Source organism: Penaeus monodon, chromosome 39 (genome assembly GCF_015228065.2).
Source record: "Penaeus monodon isolate SGIC_2016 chromosome 39, NSTDA_Pmon_1, whole genome shotgun sequence".
Classification (NCBI taxonomy): Eukaryota; Metazoa; Arthropoda; class Malacostraca; order Decapoda; family Penaeidae; genus Penaeus; species Penaeus monodon.
The window spans coordinates 30,357,745-30,375,097 of record NC_051424.1 but is presented as its reverse complement, the minus strand read 5'-3'; the positions used below and the strand labels follow the sequence as shown (position 1 = coordinate 30,375,097).

General features: G+C 41.5%; 1 protein-coding gene across 1 annotated transcript in view; it reads right to left on the bottom strand.

The window, feature by feature from the left end:
• The window catches only part of LOC119597214 (adhesive plaque matrix protein-like), a 51,051-nt gene extending 34,206 nt beyond the window's left edge, over nucleotides 1-16,845 (bottom strand). Inside the window, exon 1 of the mRNA XM_037946739.1 lies at nucleotides 16,785-16,845. The gene's annotated coding sequence lies outside the window, so the exon portion shown is untranslated. The remainder of the gene's footprint in view (nucleotides 1-16,784) is intronic.
• Between the last annotated feature and the right edge of the window lie 508 nt (nucleotides 16,846-17,353).

The following is a 17,353-nucleotide window of genomic DNA, read 5'->3' as shown; positions in this document are numbered from 1 at the left end:
AGACCGGAATCAATTAACCCCCCACCCCCTCCTCCTCCTCCTCCCTCCTCCCTCCTTCCCTCCCTCCCCTTCACCCCCCTCTATTCACACAAACGCAAATCTCCCTTAATACCCCCTTATACCCTCCCCCCCCCTTCATTCTACCGCCAAATTCTCCCCGGCCAATCAACCCACCCCTTCAATCGCCTCCCCTTAAACAACCCATTTAAATCTCTAACATCTTTACGGCCTCCTCTAAATCCCTGGGGAGTCCGTAGGATATAATCCCGCGATTGAAATTATCCCGACGATATTGGCCATGCAAAATCATCATATCGGAATAATCATCATCATATCGTCAGCATCATTATCACGGGCGTCGGTAAGGGCCATAATCAACAACCCGCCCCGCTGGCAACACCGTGCGCCTTCGTAAACGATGCAGAATAACAAATGAAAGCGAATTCTGGGAGGGGGAGAAAGAAGAGAAAGAAGAGAAAGGGAGAGATGGAGGGAGGAGGAGAAAAAGGAGAGAGAAGAGAAAGTGAGAAAGGCTGAGATGGAAGGGGCAAGGGATGGAGGTAAATAAAGCACAGAGAGAGAGAGAGAGAGAGAGAGAGAGAGAGAGAGAGAGAGAGAGAGAGAGAGAGAGAGAGAGAGAGATGGAGCGATGGGAAGAGGGAAGGAGCGAGAAAAGGATAAAGAGGAACGATGGGATGGAAGGAAAGAAGAAAAAGAGAGTGAGAGAGAGAGAGAAAGGGAAAGAGAGAGAGAAAGAAATAAAGAGAAAGAGAAAGAGAGAGAGAAAGAGAAAGAAATAGAGAAAAAAATAGAAAAAAAGAAAGACAAACAAAGATAGAAAGAAACACATTATCTCTCCATCATATTCACAGCCTCGACAAGGAACAGCTGATTTCGAGAGCTGGTGAGGAACAGCTGATTTCGAGAGCTGGTGAAAAACAGCTGATTGAGAAGAAAGACAGAAGACCCCCTACTCCTCCCCCCCCTTGTCATGGGCACCGCGTACAGATGAGACGAGACGCGGTGCCAAGTACAGAGGGTGCCAAGTAGTTTTCTAGACTGGCATCCGTTTTCTATCCACTAGATCCGGGTCATGCAAGGGTAGAGTTTTTCTTTTTTTTGAGGGATGACTTGTGTATTTATTTCTTCCATTTCTTTTTATTTCTTCCTGTGACTTTTTTTTTTAATTTGTCATTTATTCTCTCTGTATATATCTATTCTATTATTTTATTCTTATTCATTTTTTTCTCTCTTTTTCTCTGTCTCTTTCTTATTCCCTTTCACTCTTTTTTTTTCTCTCTCTCTTTCCACTTAAGTCATAAGAAACCGAAAACCTAATCAAATATTGACATTTATTCCGACATTCTATTTCGCATTTTGACGCTAAGCAAAAGACAAACAGACTTTAAAACGTCAAACAATGAAACACTGGCGACCGCCCCTTTTCAAACAAATAGATAAAGATGGCTGACAATCGCTCATAACATTTTTCTATTTTATATTCATGACTTGATTTACCCTCTTGGAAAAAATCTTGTTCTTTTCATTAACGTTAATCCTTTTTCTTTTTGTTGTATATTTGTTTACGATAATTTAAAAGTTTTTTTTTTCTCTATAATTTTCAATCTCTTTTATTTCGCTATTCACCATCTCTCTCTCTCTCTCTCTCTCTCTCTCTCTCCCTCTCTCTCTCTCTCTCTCTCTCTCTCTCTCTCTCTCTCTCTCTCTCTCTCTCATCTCGTCCTCTCCCTCCTCTCTCTCTCTCTCTCTCTCTCTCTCTCTCTCTCTCTCTCTCCCTCCTTCCCCTCCCTCCCGCCTCCTATTTTACCAACTCTGTTCCTTCTCTTGCATACTTACGAGGTCAAAGGTCAGACCCAGCTACGTCAGAGCTGCTGCTAGTTTGACTGCGAGAGGAGGAGGAGGAGGAGGAGGAGGAGGAGGAGGAGGAGGAGGAGGAGGAGGAGGAGGAGGAGGAGGAGGAGGAGGAGGAGGAGGAGGAGGAAAAGGAGGAGGAGGAGGAAAAGGAGGAAGAGGTAGAAAAGGAGAAGGAAGAAGAAGAGGAGTGCGAAGAGAAGAGAAACAAAGAAAAGAGAAACGGGAAGAGAAGAGAAACGAAGAAAAGAGGAACGAGGAGAAGAGAGGAGAAACGAAGAGACGAGAAGAGAAGAGCAGAGGAGAGAGGAGAAGAGAAGAAAAGCGAGGAGGAGAGAGGATCTGGAATGTCGCCAACCCCCCCTCCCCCCCTTGCAATTCTAGCCTGCAATGCGCCCTAGAACGAACCGCGCTTCACTGTGGTTTGTAGCTGTTGCGTTTTCTAGGCTCAGAGGAATGCGCGAGAGAGAGAGAAAGAGAGGAAGAGGAGGAGAGGAAGAAGATGAGAAAGAAGAGAGAAAGAGGAAGTGAAAGGTGAAAGAGAGGAAGAGGAAGAGGAAAGGAAAGAAGAAAGAGAGGAAGAGGAAGAGAGACAGAGAGAGAGAGAGAGAGAGAGAGAGAGAGAGAGAGAGAGAGAGAGAGAGAGAGAGAGAGAAGCGAGAAGATGAAGAGGAGGAGGAGGAGGAGGAGGAGGAAGAGAGTGAGTGAAAGCTGAATGACACAATAATTCCGAAAGTGGAATGAGAATTATGAGCGAAGTGAGATAGACAAGAATTAATAATAGTGTGCATAGAAAGAAGGATGATAAGCAACATCCGAAAGACAGAAAGAAGAGAAAATAACACGCAAACAACAGCAACAGAAAGGCATAAAAAAATATGAAAAGATAAAAATAAAGAATAAAGGCGAGAGAGAAAGAGAGCGAAAAATTACAACACTTGATAAACACAAGAACAAGAGAAGCAAAGACAAAAGATTTCTCTCTATTTGTTTTCTTTAAGCTTCGAGAATTGTCTTAGGCTGACGGCAAGCTATTAAACTGTTTGACCACCTCTTGGCAACACAACCTGCGCAACACTCGTGCAACACAGGCAAGTGCAAAAGCATGCTTCCCCAAATGGATTCGTGAGGCTTAATTCATCCCTTGAAATTAATTCTTTTGAAAATTTAATTCGGTTTCTGTGTAGAGAGTCGTACAAATATTTCGTTTGAGAAAAAAAAAGAAAAAAAAAGTGTTGGAACGCGATCATCCTCATTATCTTTAGGGTACAATAAAATCTAAATAAAATTTGTCAAGATCCATTATTTCATCCGGAGTTCGGATCTGCAATTCACGAAGAAGTAAAAGAGATCTTAATCCCGGTTTTAGTTGTTGATTTAAACCCGCCTGGAAGCAATTGTTTACATACGCGCATGGACGCTCAACAGACACGCATTGCAAAATTAGTTCCTGGAAAGCCTCATGTAATTCTTTTATAATTCTCTTAATCCCCTTGTGGTAAAATCCCTTTCTTTTTGGTGCTTTATTATTACCTCATTCAGATTTACATTGCTTCTAATATTTATTATTTACGTTAGATTGAAAAAAATATATTTATGTTCGTATCCCTCCGCCTCTTTTCTCTCAGCATCTGTAGCTTCATAAACTCCAATCTTAAACTATCTTGAATTCTTTTTTTTTATGAAACCCTTTCGTCCTGTTTCTGCCTCTTTAATCGCTTTATCTGTAATATAATCCCTCTTCCATTACAAACCCTTTTTATAATTAATTCTCCTGTTGTCAGTATCAATCTACATTATGCAAATGAATGCACTCTGGTCAATAGCCTTTGACATCAATAGTACATTAACGTGACGACCGTAGCTTGGATAGAGATGTCTGTTGTTGCCGCTATAACATTCTAGGACCGAAATATTTATTAATATTAATGACTGACTATGTTATCGAAGGTGTTGATCCTCGTTTTAGAAAATCTAATTGATATAAAGGAATAAAAGAATAAGACAGAGTAATCTCACCCTTTCTCGTTGTCTGTTTCGTTTGTAGCGAAAAACGCACAAAATATTTTTCGCTGTACGTACCTGGAAAGAGAGAGAAGAGGGATGTTAGTGTCACATTTATCACAAATATTTTCATAATATTTTAAAACTCAACCAAATACTCAGCAGAATGTAGGTAATTAATGTAGAATGATAATAATGAAGACAATTGATATCATAGCAGTAGATAGAAGCCTTATTGTTTTTATTACTACTATTGATGATAACGCCGATAATAATAGTAATAAAAAATAACCTACCAAGAAGAAAAAAAACCCAGATAAAGACGAATGAACAGAACAAAAAAGAGATAGATAGATAAGATAGAAGATAGAAGATGAGAGAAGAGAGAGAGAGAGAGAGAGAGAGAGAGAGAGAGAGAGAGAGAGAGAGAGAGAAATGGTGTGAAAACCGACAGAAGTTGCGAGTTGCCGCCCTATGTGACGTCACGAGGCGCCACCAGGAGGCCATCTTGCACCTTGAAATGTAGAGCGAGTCTTCCTTTAGGGGGCGCTGTATAGAAAGCCGGCTGCACCCTCCTCTCTTCTCTCTCTCTCACTCTCTCTCTCTCTCTCTCTCTGTCTCTCTCTCTCTCTCTCTCTCTCTCTCTCTCTCTCTCTGTCTATCCGTTTCTTACTCTCTGTCTCTATCTCCCTCTCTCTCCGTCTGTTTCTGTCTTTCTCTCCCTCTTTATCGCACTTTCTCTCTCCCATCGATCTCGACATCAAATGAAAACTAAAAATAATAATCATAATAACAATAACAACACAAACTTCACAATCCCAGACCCTCTCAAGCCTACGAAGCACAGTTACCAAAATATCCCACGATCCAGCACCATATGATGAAAAGTGTTGCCAGATACGCGTGTTCTCTTCCCCCTCCCCTCCTCCCCCCCCATCTCCCCTCCTTCATCCTCCCCCCTCTCCCCTTCCCCTCCTAAGCAAGCGGAACCACACATTACTAGGGAAAGTTTCTTATTTTGACGACCTGTTGTTGGTAACAGTGTTAACGGAGCTGAGAAAATGATGTCGATTTATTTTGGGAGTTTTTTCCACATTTGTTTATTATGATGATTATTGTTTTTTGTTCTTTTTATATGCGGATGCGATGCGATAATGATGTGGTAGTTACCTCTACATGATCTCTAAATTAAGGTGCGGATGCCAGCGCGTTTCTGCGGGAATTGTAGAAGTGAAATAAGAGAGGGAGGAGAGAGAGGGAGAAGAGAGAGAGAGAGAGAGAGAGAGAGAGAGAGAGAGAGAGAGAGAGAGAGAGAGAGAGAGAGAGAGAGAGAGAGAGAGAGAGAGAGAGAGAGAGAGAGAAGACGAAGAGACAGAGAAAGAGAAAGAAAACAGGGAAGAAAGGAGAAAAGAAGAAGACAAAGAAAAACAAAGAAAACAAAATGAAAAGAAAGAAAGAAAGAAAGAAAGAAAAACAACAACAACACATATACAGCAAGGCAAGGAGAGAAAGAGTGAGAGAGGGAGAAGAAAACAAACGTCAAAAACTCTTTGCTCCCATTAAATAGCGGCTGAAAACCGGTACTTTTCGACCAGGCCTGGCCATCTCCCGCGGCGAGATTGGGACATGCTTATTGCTATGTAGAAAGCTGTACATTACAGTGTACTGCTTGGCGTGTATGTGTGTGCGTGTGTTTATTTCTTTCTCTCTCTCGTGTTCATTTCTTTCTCTCTTTCTCTCGTGTTTATTTCTTTCTCTTTCTCTTTTATCTTCTCCTGTGATTTCTTTCTTCTTTCTCTCCTCGTTTTTTCCGTTTTTTTTTTAATGTTTAATGTTAACGCTTGAGAGAGAGAGAGAGAGAGAGAGAGAGAGAGAGAGAGAGAGAGAGAGAGAGAGAGAGAGAGAGAGAGAGAGAGAGAGAGAGAGAGAGAGAGAGAGATAAACTAGACATTCTTATACAGAAGAGGTGATACAGAAATGGCGAGAAAGAGATAGAAAGATAAAGAGAAAAAAAAACGAAAAAAAGAAGACTAACCGATACCACACACCTCAACACCTTCACGATAACAAATCTCAATGTCTCCCTGTTTTTTCTTCCTCCCTTCCTTCTTCCCTCCTTCTCCCCCCTTTTTTTCCCCCTTCCTCTTCTAACTTGAAACCCAACCGTAATGACCCCTCTGCCTCCACACAAGCCTGGGCCCACCAACAAAGCCATTTTAATAAAAAGCCATCGATCATTTTATTCATGGCGGGGATCGCTCGCACCGCACTAGGCTTTGTACGCGCTGGCGGGGGACCTCGCTACTTGCGCTGTTCGTAAGGGGTGGGGAGGGAGGAGGGGGTGTTGGGGGAGGGAGGGAGGGAGGGAGGGAGGGTGGGAGGGAAGAAAGAAGGAAGGGTGAGGAAAGATGGAGGGTGTTGGGGGAGGAAGGGAGGGAGGGAGGGAAGGGTAAGGGTGAGGGAGGAAATGGGAGGATGAGGAGGAAGAGGGGGAAGAGGGAGGGTGTGGGTGAGGAAAGTTAAAGGGAAAAGTGGGGGTAAGGGTGAGGAAAAGGAGGGTAAATATAAGGGAGAAAGGAAGAGAATGAAGTGAGTAAGGGATGGGAGGACAGCATTCGGATAGGACAAGTCTTCATTCCTTAATTAAATTAACGACACCTATTCAGGTTTGCCTTCAACACTCACAGCATGTGGGACATATATTATGATAAGCTTCATAATTCAAACTTTTTTTTTCTTCTTTAATATATATACATAGACTTTTACCCGGCGGTCTCTGAAGGCAAGGAAAGGCCGAGGTCGTTCGTGCAAAGAATCGAACGCGGTGCTTTACTTATGATGACGTCAGAGGTTCACTATTGTCTGAAGGGTAACGTGACTAAAAATAAACACAAATTAAAAATAAACTAAGAACAAATTAAAAGACTACAAGAACAGAGCGATACTAAAACCGTTTGTTGCGTATCTCGCGTATCTTATTTAGAATTCAGAAATACGAAGATGAGAATGATAAATAACGATAACAAGCTGTACGTTCGTATGCATGAATATTTATAGATATGTACACAAAACAACTCAACGCAGCCTGTCTTTAAATCCACAAAAGGAACCAAAATAACCCCATACTCCCCCCTCTTCCCTTCCCTTCCTTCCCTCCCCCCTCTTCCCTTCCCTTCCCTCCCTCCCTCCTTCCCTCCCTTCCCTCCTCCCTCCTACCCTCCCTTCCCTCCCTCCCTTCCCTCCCTCCCTCCTCATACCCTCCTCATTTCCTAGAGAGTTAAAACGTCCCTGATTTCACATCTTCGGGGAGTTGCGTGAATAAGTGGCAGTTTTCTTCTGATTACATTTGAGTCGGCGGTTGAAAAGCAAGATGGGGGGGGAGTGGGAGGGGTGGTGCAGGGGGTAGGGAGGGGGGGAAGGAGGGGTTAAGCTTCGTAGGAGGGGAAGGGGGGTGGGAAGGAGGGAAGAAGAGGGGAATATAGATAGATAGATAGATAGATAGATACATAATAGATAGATAGATAGATAAATAGATAGATAGATAAATAAATAGATAGATAAAGAGAGTGTGATAGCAGAGAGAGAGAGAGAGAGACGAAGAGAGAAAGAAACGGAAAAAAAAGAGAAAAAAGAAAATACGATACTCTCGCGGATGTGAACGAGCGCTTTTGCGAACAAGATGATGTACGATAATCATTACTTTTTTACGAGAGACGTAAAACCGCATAAATGAAAATAGACTACTACCCCCCCCCCCACCCTCTGTGAACACCTGACCATGATCTTGAAAATTTCTTTAACAAGCATACACGTAAGTTCTTATGCGACGCCTCAAAATCCGCTGAAATCATCAATAGTGACATGACATTAAAAACTTCAATCCAATTCTGGTTTCTCTTTCTCTCTCTATCTCTCCTTCAATATATATATCTTTGTTTTCCTTACGTTACTGATTTTTCGATATGATATTCTAAAAAACGAATAATTCTTTATATTCTCGAACCGTGAAGAGGCAACGGAATTCAAATCAAGTATTGTATAAGATTCTTTTTTTTTTTAATCTGTCATATTTTCACCAAGAAAGTGAAAAAAAAGGAAATTGTACCTGCGATCTCTGCATTGTGTGCAAAACAGCGACGTTCGAAAATACAAATAAAACAATGTTATCTCAAGCGCCATCATCTCTTTCGCGTCAAAACAAGAAAAAAAAAGTAAAATATACTACAACGTCACTACACTTTTCTTTTCGACTGAGACATGAAAGGAGAAAGAAATGGAGAGAGAGAAAGAGAGAGAGAGAGAGAGAGAGAGAGACAAGGAGAGAGAGAGAGGAGAGAGAGGAAGAGAGAGAAAGAGAGAGAGAGAGAGAGAGAGAGAGAGAGAGAGAGAGAGAGAGAGAGAGAGAGAGAGAGAGAGAGAGAGAGAGAGAGAGAGAGAGGGAAAGATACAGAAAGGAATAAAAAGAGATAGACAGACATAGAATAGAAAAAAAACAAGAGAGAGTGAGAGAAAGAAAGAAAGACAAAAAACAAAAGAAAGAAAGAAAGAAAGAAAAGAAAAACACGCGAAACCGGAAAACAAATCGGATGTGATGTACGATAATCAACCAAAAAAAAATTGCGGCTTCTGAGTACGTGTTAACCCGCGCGTGTCTAGTACGGAAGCAAGGTCTGCCTACGTGCATTTTTGAGGGGAAAGCGATCATGCTGCTCTCGTTGGGGCCTTCTTCCCCCTCCCCCCCTTCCTCCTCCTTACCCCTCTTCCCCCTCCCTTCTTACCCCCTCATTTTTACTCCCTTCCCCCCTCCCCCCCCTCCTCCCCTCCGTTGCCAAGCACAAACCGCCTCTCTCGTGTTTTACTTTTATCGCCTTCCTTAGTAAGTTCTTTTTTTTTCAAATAGTAAAGAACAAAAACAAAAACTTTACATCCAAATCCTAGCCAAAAATCTCATTTAAAAGTCACCAAAAGTAGACGCGTTAGAATTGAAGACCAGAAAATCTGTATCCATTTTTTTTTTTCGTAAACAGCTTGGTGTCTAGAAAGTAGCCTATATACTGCGCGGTGAAGTTTAGGAGAATAAGCGTCCATAATGAATATTTTTGGGCTTTGCGGTGTTGACGAGGAGAGATCGGGGAGGGGGGGGGGAGAAGAAGGGAAGGAGGAGAAGGGAGAAAAGGAAGGGAGGGAGGGAGGAAGGAAGAGGGAGAAAAATGAGGGAGAAAGAAAGAAGGAAAAGGGAGAAAAGGGAGGAGAAGGACGATGGGGGAGAAGAGTGAAAGGTAATGTGATGAAAATAGGGAGAAGGGTGGGAATGAAAAAAAGAAAGGAAGAAAGACGAGAGGAAGAGAAGAAAAAAAAAATGGAAAGGCGAAGGAAAGAATTAAGGGAGAGGAAAGGGTGAAGAGGGAGACGAGGAATGAGGAAAGGAGAAAGAAAGAGGGGAGATACTTTTATGAAGTTGCTTAAAGAGAATATATCAATCATGACATTTAAAACGTCGTATTTTACAAAGGCGATTCAAAGTTCTGCTGATTACAAACTTATAAAGTTCATTTACAGATTAGTTCTAAAGTGATGAAGATATTTCTCCATTTTAATTGCAATTTTAAGTACGATAACTAGAGTCTTAAAGCTCCTTTTGATATTTACATGAGGTGATTACAACGGAGTTTATTATTCCAACGCATCACTGGAATATTTTAACGATTAGAGAAGTTACCCTTGGAAGGTCGAGTGAATAGAAAACGGAGAACGAGCGAGGTCACGCTCCAGCAACTACAGAAACGAACTTCTTTTCTCTTTCTCTCTCTCTCTCTCTCTTCTTCTTCTTCGTCCTCCTCCTTCTCCTCTCCTGGCAGACCCGCTCGTATCGCTGATTCGACTATATCTGGAAGTTATTCTTTTTGCCTTAATTCCTTTTACTCTCTCTTTCTCCTCGTCTCGGGTCCTCGTTTTCTTTATCTTTATCAAAGGCCGGTTACCTCGTGGCCTTGAAATCGCCTTGACAACTGTATGCGCTGGCTCCGTTATGCGCCGCTCTCTCGCTCTCTCTCTCTCTCTCTCTCTCTCTCTCTCTCTCTCTCTTCTCCTCTCCTCTCTCTTCGTCGTCTTCTCTCTCTCTCTCTCTCTGTCTATGTTTGATTAGGTTTCGCTATCTGCCTTGTGTTGTCTCTAGAGTTTACAGCCCATGAGAGAGGAGAGAGAGAGAGAGAGAGAGAGAGAGAGGAGAGAGAAGAGAGAGAGAGAGAGAGAGAGAGAGAGAGGAGAGACAGGGAGAAGAGAGAGAGAGAGGAGAGAGGAGAGAGAGAGAGAAGAGAGAGAGAGAGAGAGAGAGAGAGAGAGAGAGAGAGAGAGAGAGAATGAAAAACAAGAAAATACAAGACAATAAAAGAGAGAGGGAGACAGGGAAAAAACAACAACAAAAAAAAAAGACAATCAACCATACACAATAACCTTTAAGGAAAAAAACACAAACTTTCCCAACAATCAGTGAAAAAAAGATAGAGAAAAAAAAAAGACTATAGGCTAAAAAAGAAATTTCAAAATCAATCAAGGAGAGAGAAATCTTCAAACCATTTTCTCAAACCACACAAAAGGGACGGTTCTATCATCTTGATTGATAAGAACGCGAATTACAAGATAATTACGGAGGTACCGAGAGAGAGAGAGAGAGAGAGTGAGAGAGAGAGAGAGAGAGAGAGAGAGAGAGAGAGAGAGAAGAAGATAGATAGATAGATAGAGAGAGAAAGAGACGACGAGGCACTGGTTGAATGTATATAATTCATTTGTCTAATGATAGCCCTATACCTAATGACATCTTGGCTTCCTATTAGGTATGGTAATTATAACCATTTATTTAATTTATTTATTTTTAAGTATTCACCATTTCTTTTTCTTTTTTCTTTTTACGTGAAAGTGAGTTATTGACGAATTTATACTATATATTTGGTGTCCTCAAAATTGCTTGGGAAATTCTTACTATTTGTCTGACTCTGTTTTTACTTTTCTTTTTTTTATTCTCTTTCTGTCTTTAACTATTGTGTATATTTATATAATTGTTTATTAACGATCTACGTCGTTATATCTACTTATCTTTGTAAATTTCTGTAAGGTTGTCCATTAACAGTATAAACGATATCTAGCTATTTATTAAACAGCATTATCGCTCTCTATGTGTTATATCATTATTATTATTATTCATCACTGTCTATCTTTCCTTTCCCATAAGAGATATTAACACTCCCTTTCTTACTCCCACCAACCCTCCCTTCCCCCTTCCTCCCTCCCTCTTCACCCTCCCTCCTTCCTTTTTCCCACTACCTCTTCTCCCTTCCTTCCTTTTCTCTCTCTTTCACTCCCTCTTATCCCTCCCCGTTCATCCTAGCCGAACGCTACGTGAATCCGGAATCCAGGTGACTTACACGAACGCCTCCTCCCCCCCTACCCCCACCCCCCACATTCTTCCTAGGCAGCAGAGCATTTCGGTTGGTCACGGACCCCGCTGTGGGCGTGGTGGGGGGGGGGGGAGGTAAATGGGTGGGTGGGAAGGTGAAAGATATGATAAAGGGGACGATAGGGAAAGGGTTGGAGAGAGAGAGAGAGAGAGGGTGAAAGTGAGTGAGTGAGAGAGAGAGAGAGAGAGAGAGAGAGAGAGAGAGAGAGAGAGAGAGAGAGAGAGAGAGAGAGAGAGAGAGAGAGAGAGAGAAAGAGAGAGAGAGAGAAAGAAAGAGAGAGAAAGAGAGACAGCCAGCCAGCCAACCAGAGATTAAAAAAAAAAAAATTGAAAGAAAAGAGAGAAAGAAAGAAAAAAAACAAAAAAAAAACGAAGGCGGAGGTAAAGGCAATGAAAATAAAAAACCAGAGAAGGGGAAGAGAAATGCAAAGAGGTGTTACGAACATGAAGAAAAAAAGAAAAGAAAAGAAAAGAAAAGAAAAAAAAAAGAGAGTTAGGGGGGGAAAGGAGAAAGAGGAGGGGTGAGGGGTGAGGGGTGAGGGGGGGAGGGGTATGATGATAAAGCTATCTTGAAGAAAACTTACCGAGAAACTTAGAAAGTAATCGGGTTTTCAGAACTTAGAAGCTGTATTTATTTATTTTTATGTTTTGTTTTTGTTTTTTTCTTTTAAAAACACGAGAAAAAAAAATCAAACATATATGCACGTGCGCTAACATGTATCCAATACACTGACACATATTCTGAATACATATACAAATACACATGGATTTACAGATACACATGAAAGGTATACTCTTAAACACGCACACAAACACACACAGACAGACACACAGACACAGACACACACACACACGTACACACACACACACACACGTACACACACACACACACATACGTACACATGACGCCGCAGCAACACTCCGACTATAATTATTCGAGTAATGAATTAGAGAAAATAAGAGAAAATTGCGATACCGGACCAAAAGGGGAAAACAAGAATGCAGTGATAAACAAGGTAGAAGGAGAAACGAAAGAAGTGGGAAGAGAATGGCAGAAGATGAAGGAGGGAAAGAGGGAGAATAATAATAAAAAAGATAGGAAGGGGGAGGTTGAAAAAAGAAAGAAAATAAAAAATAAAAGGGAGACAGAAAGTAGGAAAAGAGGAGAAGCGAGACGAAGAAGAAAAAGAAAGATAAATGAGATAACTTAAACAGGAGAAAGTGAAAAAAAGGAAGGAAAAGACAAAATAAAGAAAGCCAGAAAAAAATAAATAAATAAAAATAAAAACAAACAAAATACAAAACAAACACACACACAGACAAAAAACAAACAAACAAACAACATATAAACAAAGAATAAAAAATAAGCCAAAACATAAACAAACATACAAAAAAAAAAAAAGAAAACAAACTAACTCACACACACACACACACACACACACACACACACACACACACACAGAAACAAAGCTAATTATCAGTAACTAATTCAATCTTCTGCCCGCGGTCGCCGACGAGACAGGAATATCCAAACATGAATTTGGTCAGCGTCACAAATACACGTTGATGGGATGAAAAAAATAAAGGAAGCCACGAATCTATCTTTCTATCCGTTTGACAAAAGTCTATCTCCGTGATTTTTATATTATTATGGTTTCTGTGTCTACCCGTATCAGCAAGGTGTTTATTTTAACAATCTGTTTGACAAAATTTTCGTGAATCTCTGTGATCTTCTTATTATTTTGCTCTCTGTGTCTCCCTTTTCCTCGTGTGGGGGAGAATATATAGATCAGAGGAGATTTAAATGTCCCCCTTACTCCCTCCTCCTGCTTTCTCCCTCATTCCCTCCTTTCGCTTACTCCCTCACTCCTTCTTTCTGCTTATTCCCTCACTCCCTCTTTCTGCTTATTCCCTCACTCCCTCTTTCTGCTTACTCCCTCTCTCCCTCTTTCTGCTTACTCCTTCAGTCCCTCCTTCTGCTTACTCCCTCACTCCCTCCTTCTGCTTACTCCCTCACTCCCTCCTTCCGTTAAGACTAATTGGAAGTCATGCCCAGGCGTTTTAACTGACAGTGGGTATGACCTTTGGGGCAAGTCTTTGAATTGGGTCTTTGAGAAAGGGAAGGCTGGGGGGAGGGGCAAGGGAGGGTAGGGGGAGGGAAAGAATGAGGGGTAAGGGAGGGTAGGAAGGGAAGGGAAGGGGGGAGTAAGGGAGGGGGGATAAGGCAATGAGGGGAAAGGGGAATGAGAGTAAGAAGAGAGAGAGGGGAAAGAGGGGAGAGAGCGAGGGAGAGAAGGTGAAAGTTAGGGAGGGAGAGAGGAGGAGGGGGTAGGGAGAGGAATAAGAAGGGGGGGGGAGTAAAGGAGAAAGGGAAAGGAGGAAGAGAGAGAAAGTAGGAGAATGAGGGGTATAGGAGGAAAATGGAGGTAGAAAAGGAGAGAGGAGGGGAGGGAGAAGGGGGTGGGAGGCAAAGAAGGTCGGAGGAGGAGAGAGGAGAGAAAGGGGATGGAGGAGGAGGGAAGGAAGGGGGGGAGGGGGGGAGAATAATTGGTTACTTAAGGAGAAGGAAAGGGGGGAGGGGGGAGGGGTGCTAAAGGGAATGTGAGGATAAAAGCTACTTAAGTGAGAGAAAAGGGGAGGGGTTAGGGAGGGGGTAAGGAGGGGGGGGCGAGGGACAAGGGACAGTAACGGATTACTTTGGAAATTACGATGATTTGTCTCTCTTTCTTCTTCCTCTCGTTTTAATGGACTAAAATTCACGGCTTTCAAATTGACGGATTGAGTCTGGGCAAAATAGATGAAGAGAAAGTGAAGTAAAAAAAAAAAGAAAGAAAATAAACCTAATTACAACAGATATTTAAAAAATGACGGACAAAACAATGTAAAGTTTGACGTATATAAAAGAGAGAGAAAAAAACGGAGAGGATATAAATGAAGAATTAAAAACATGAAAACATAATTACTAAGATAGCAGGCCTATATATATATTCAAATAAACAGAATTAAAAAGAAATTTGGTTATTCTAATGCCCCCGCATGTAAGCATCCAAAATCAAACAAACTAAGAGATAGTAAGCATAGTACAAAACAAATAAACAAAAAAACACACAAAAAAAACAAAGAACGCATCGAAAAAGCAAGAAAAGAAAACGAAAAAAAAAACAAAAAGAAAACAGGGTGATTTCAACGCAACAACAGAAACAAATCCAAAAAATAACTGCACAGCCTGACCTACCGTTACGAAATTTTCGATTTCGATAACATATATATATCTCTGACAATTGCATAATTACAGCGAGGGATTGGCGTGACGTCGGAATGATAATTAGTTATAATGGAGATTCGCAGAGTGATTCAAGAGGTAATTAATGACACTTTGAAGAGCGAATGGAGATGTAGAGCAGGACGGAGAAGGGGGAATGGGAGGGAGGGAGAGTTTTACGAAGGAGAGAGATGATGAAGATAAGAGGATATGGGGAGGAGGAGGAGGGTAATGAATGGGGGGGATGAGAGAGGAGAAAGAGTAGAGAGAGAGAGAGAGAGAGAGAGAGAGAGAGAGAGAGAGAGAGAGAGAGAGAGAGAGAGAGAGAGAGAGAGATAATGGATGAGAAAGAAAAATAAAGAGAAAGAGAGAAAAATAAAGAAAAAGAGAGAAAAATAAAGAGACAAAATAACAAAACAACGAAAACCAGAAAAAGAAACGAATTCAACGAAACGAAGCCAACAAACACGAAACAGGAAAACATAGACCAAAAGAATCAAAAAGAAAAAAGAAAGAAAGAAAAAAAAGAGAGAGAGAGAAGAAGAAGAAGAAGAAGAAGAAAAAAAAAAAAAAAAAAACTAGAAAAATTACCATAGTCATTGTAGCGTGTAGTTAGACTCATACTGACACAATCTCCCAGTTTCCTCGCCGGCCCCGTTACTCCACTCAGGAAAACCGTCTTTGTTTGTTTGTCCGAACGGCCTCGATTTTCGCCTCTTGGGTTGTTTGTCTTTTTGTTTGAGATTTATTATTATTATTTTTTTAAATTTTCGTTTGATTTGATTTTGATTATTGATTGTTTTTGTTTGTTTGTGCGATGGGTGTTCTTTTTTTTACGGTTGAATTATTTTCGTTTTTTTTTTGTTTCGTCAAGTAAATAATAAATGATAATTTATTCATATATGTAATCGATTTTATTAGACAAAAGTTTGGATTTGAATGTGAGAAACTTGCCACTCCAAATGCATCTGTTGAATGAGGTTTTATTCATAATTTATCGACTTATTCATATCGTTTGAAATCGAGTCGGAGAAAGCTAGACATTTCTTACAATTCGAATTACGAAAATTATATAAAAGAGACGAAAACATACGGCCTTTTTGGATCGATAAATTGCTTCTTTTCGAGTACATCAGTTTAGTGAACTTTTAAGAACATTTAAAGGTCTCTTTTTAAGGCAAGGCAAGAAATCATTTAAACGACATTGTGCGGTTTGTAAATTGGCCGATTTAAAAGAGGTTTTGTCATCTGCAATACAATAGACGCTTTGTTGAACTTGAGAATAGAAGGTTTATGAATTTCACGAAAGCTTACTCTGCCGGAGGAGATAATAGCGACAGTAATTAAAGAAAAAAGAGAGGGAAAGAAAAAAAAAAGCGAGCGATTTTCACCGAGCAGGAAATATGCTCTGGTTTTCAGAGCAATCTTTCGCGCCAAAACTATTAATGGCAGTTGACGCAACGACTTACAAAGGGATACGCACTTACGAGAAATTTAATATCACTTTGTAACTTATCGGAATGAATATCAGTTCTTTTATGAAATGGATTTACATAGAGATAAACTCTAAATGATGTATATCTGTTCTTTAGATATTCAAATCTATATTCCTTTGCGAACTGAAGTGAACATTTGTCTTCTCACAAGAAAAAATCCTGATTTGGGAAAAGCTATCATATATCGAAAATAAAATTTCTAGGCTCGTTGCTCGTATCCTCTCATCACTGTCTTGTTCATCACGACTGTTCTACGCTATGATATGCGAAGTAATTCCTTTCCTCGTCTTTATGGCACTAGTTATGAACATCACAACACTTGCTGGCGAGACGATGAACAATCCTGTTGTGAACACACGTTGTCACGAACACACACATACACAGTAACACATAATCACCACGTGTTTAGAGTTCTGTAAATGCATATGTATCTATATATTTTTTTCCAAGCACGAAGATAAGTGAGAAATTTCACTAATGATAAAAAAAAAGAATTTACTTTCGATGCTACACGAGGGAAGACAAAGATTTTTTTTTCTTTTAAAAGAGGGGAAAAAGGACGAGGTGATACAGATTCCCCTCCCCCCTCCATCGTCGACTCGAGTTCCTCGTCTCCTCAAATTTGTCTTAAAACTGCCCGACTCCCTCAACCTTTCTTCGGTGAGGGAAAAAAAAAGATGGATAAATAAATACGTACCTTATAGGATAGGTTGTTGTCTGAGCTATACAGCAGAGCAAAGTAAACTGACGTCTCTCGGTCGTCCATGCTTACATTTTATACGCCACGAGAACTTTCATCAGTGGCCCGCTGACTCCGCCCACCGTATTTCGAGCCCCGCCCTCTTTTCCGCCGGCGCCCCCCTGCCCCCTCGATCCTCGGGCCTCCCGCCAACCCCACCCTCCTCCTCCCCCCGCTCGCCCCCCTTCGCCTCCCCGCTCGATCGCTTTCCCCCCCCTCCCTCCCTTTCTCCCTCCCTCCTTCCCTCCCTTTCTCCCTCCCTCCCTCCTTCCCTCCCGTGCGCCCGATGAAGCGATGTAGCGGAGGACTCTCTCAGAGCCTTCCCTCCATCTCTCGGATCCTTGACACCGTGCCAGGCGCCGCTCCTACGCCACGGACTTCCTTCAGGAGTTCCTTGCAGGGACATACCGGAAACACATCTTCAAGAGGGAAGGGGAGGGGAAGGGGGGAAAGGAGAAGGGGAAAGGTGAGGGTGAGGGGTGGAGGGGTATCCTCACCTACCCTTGGTACTCCTGACCCCCCCCCCC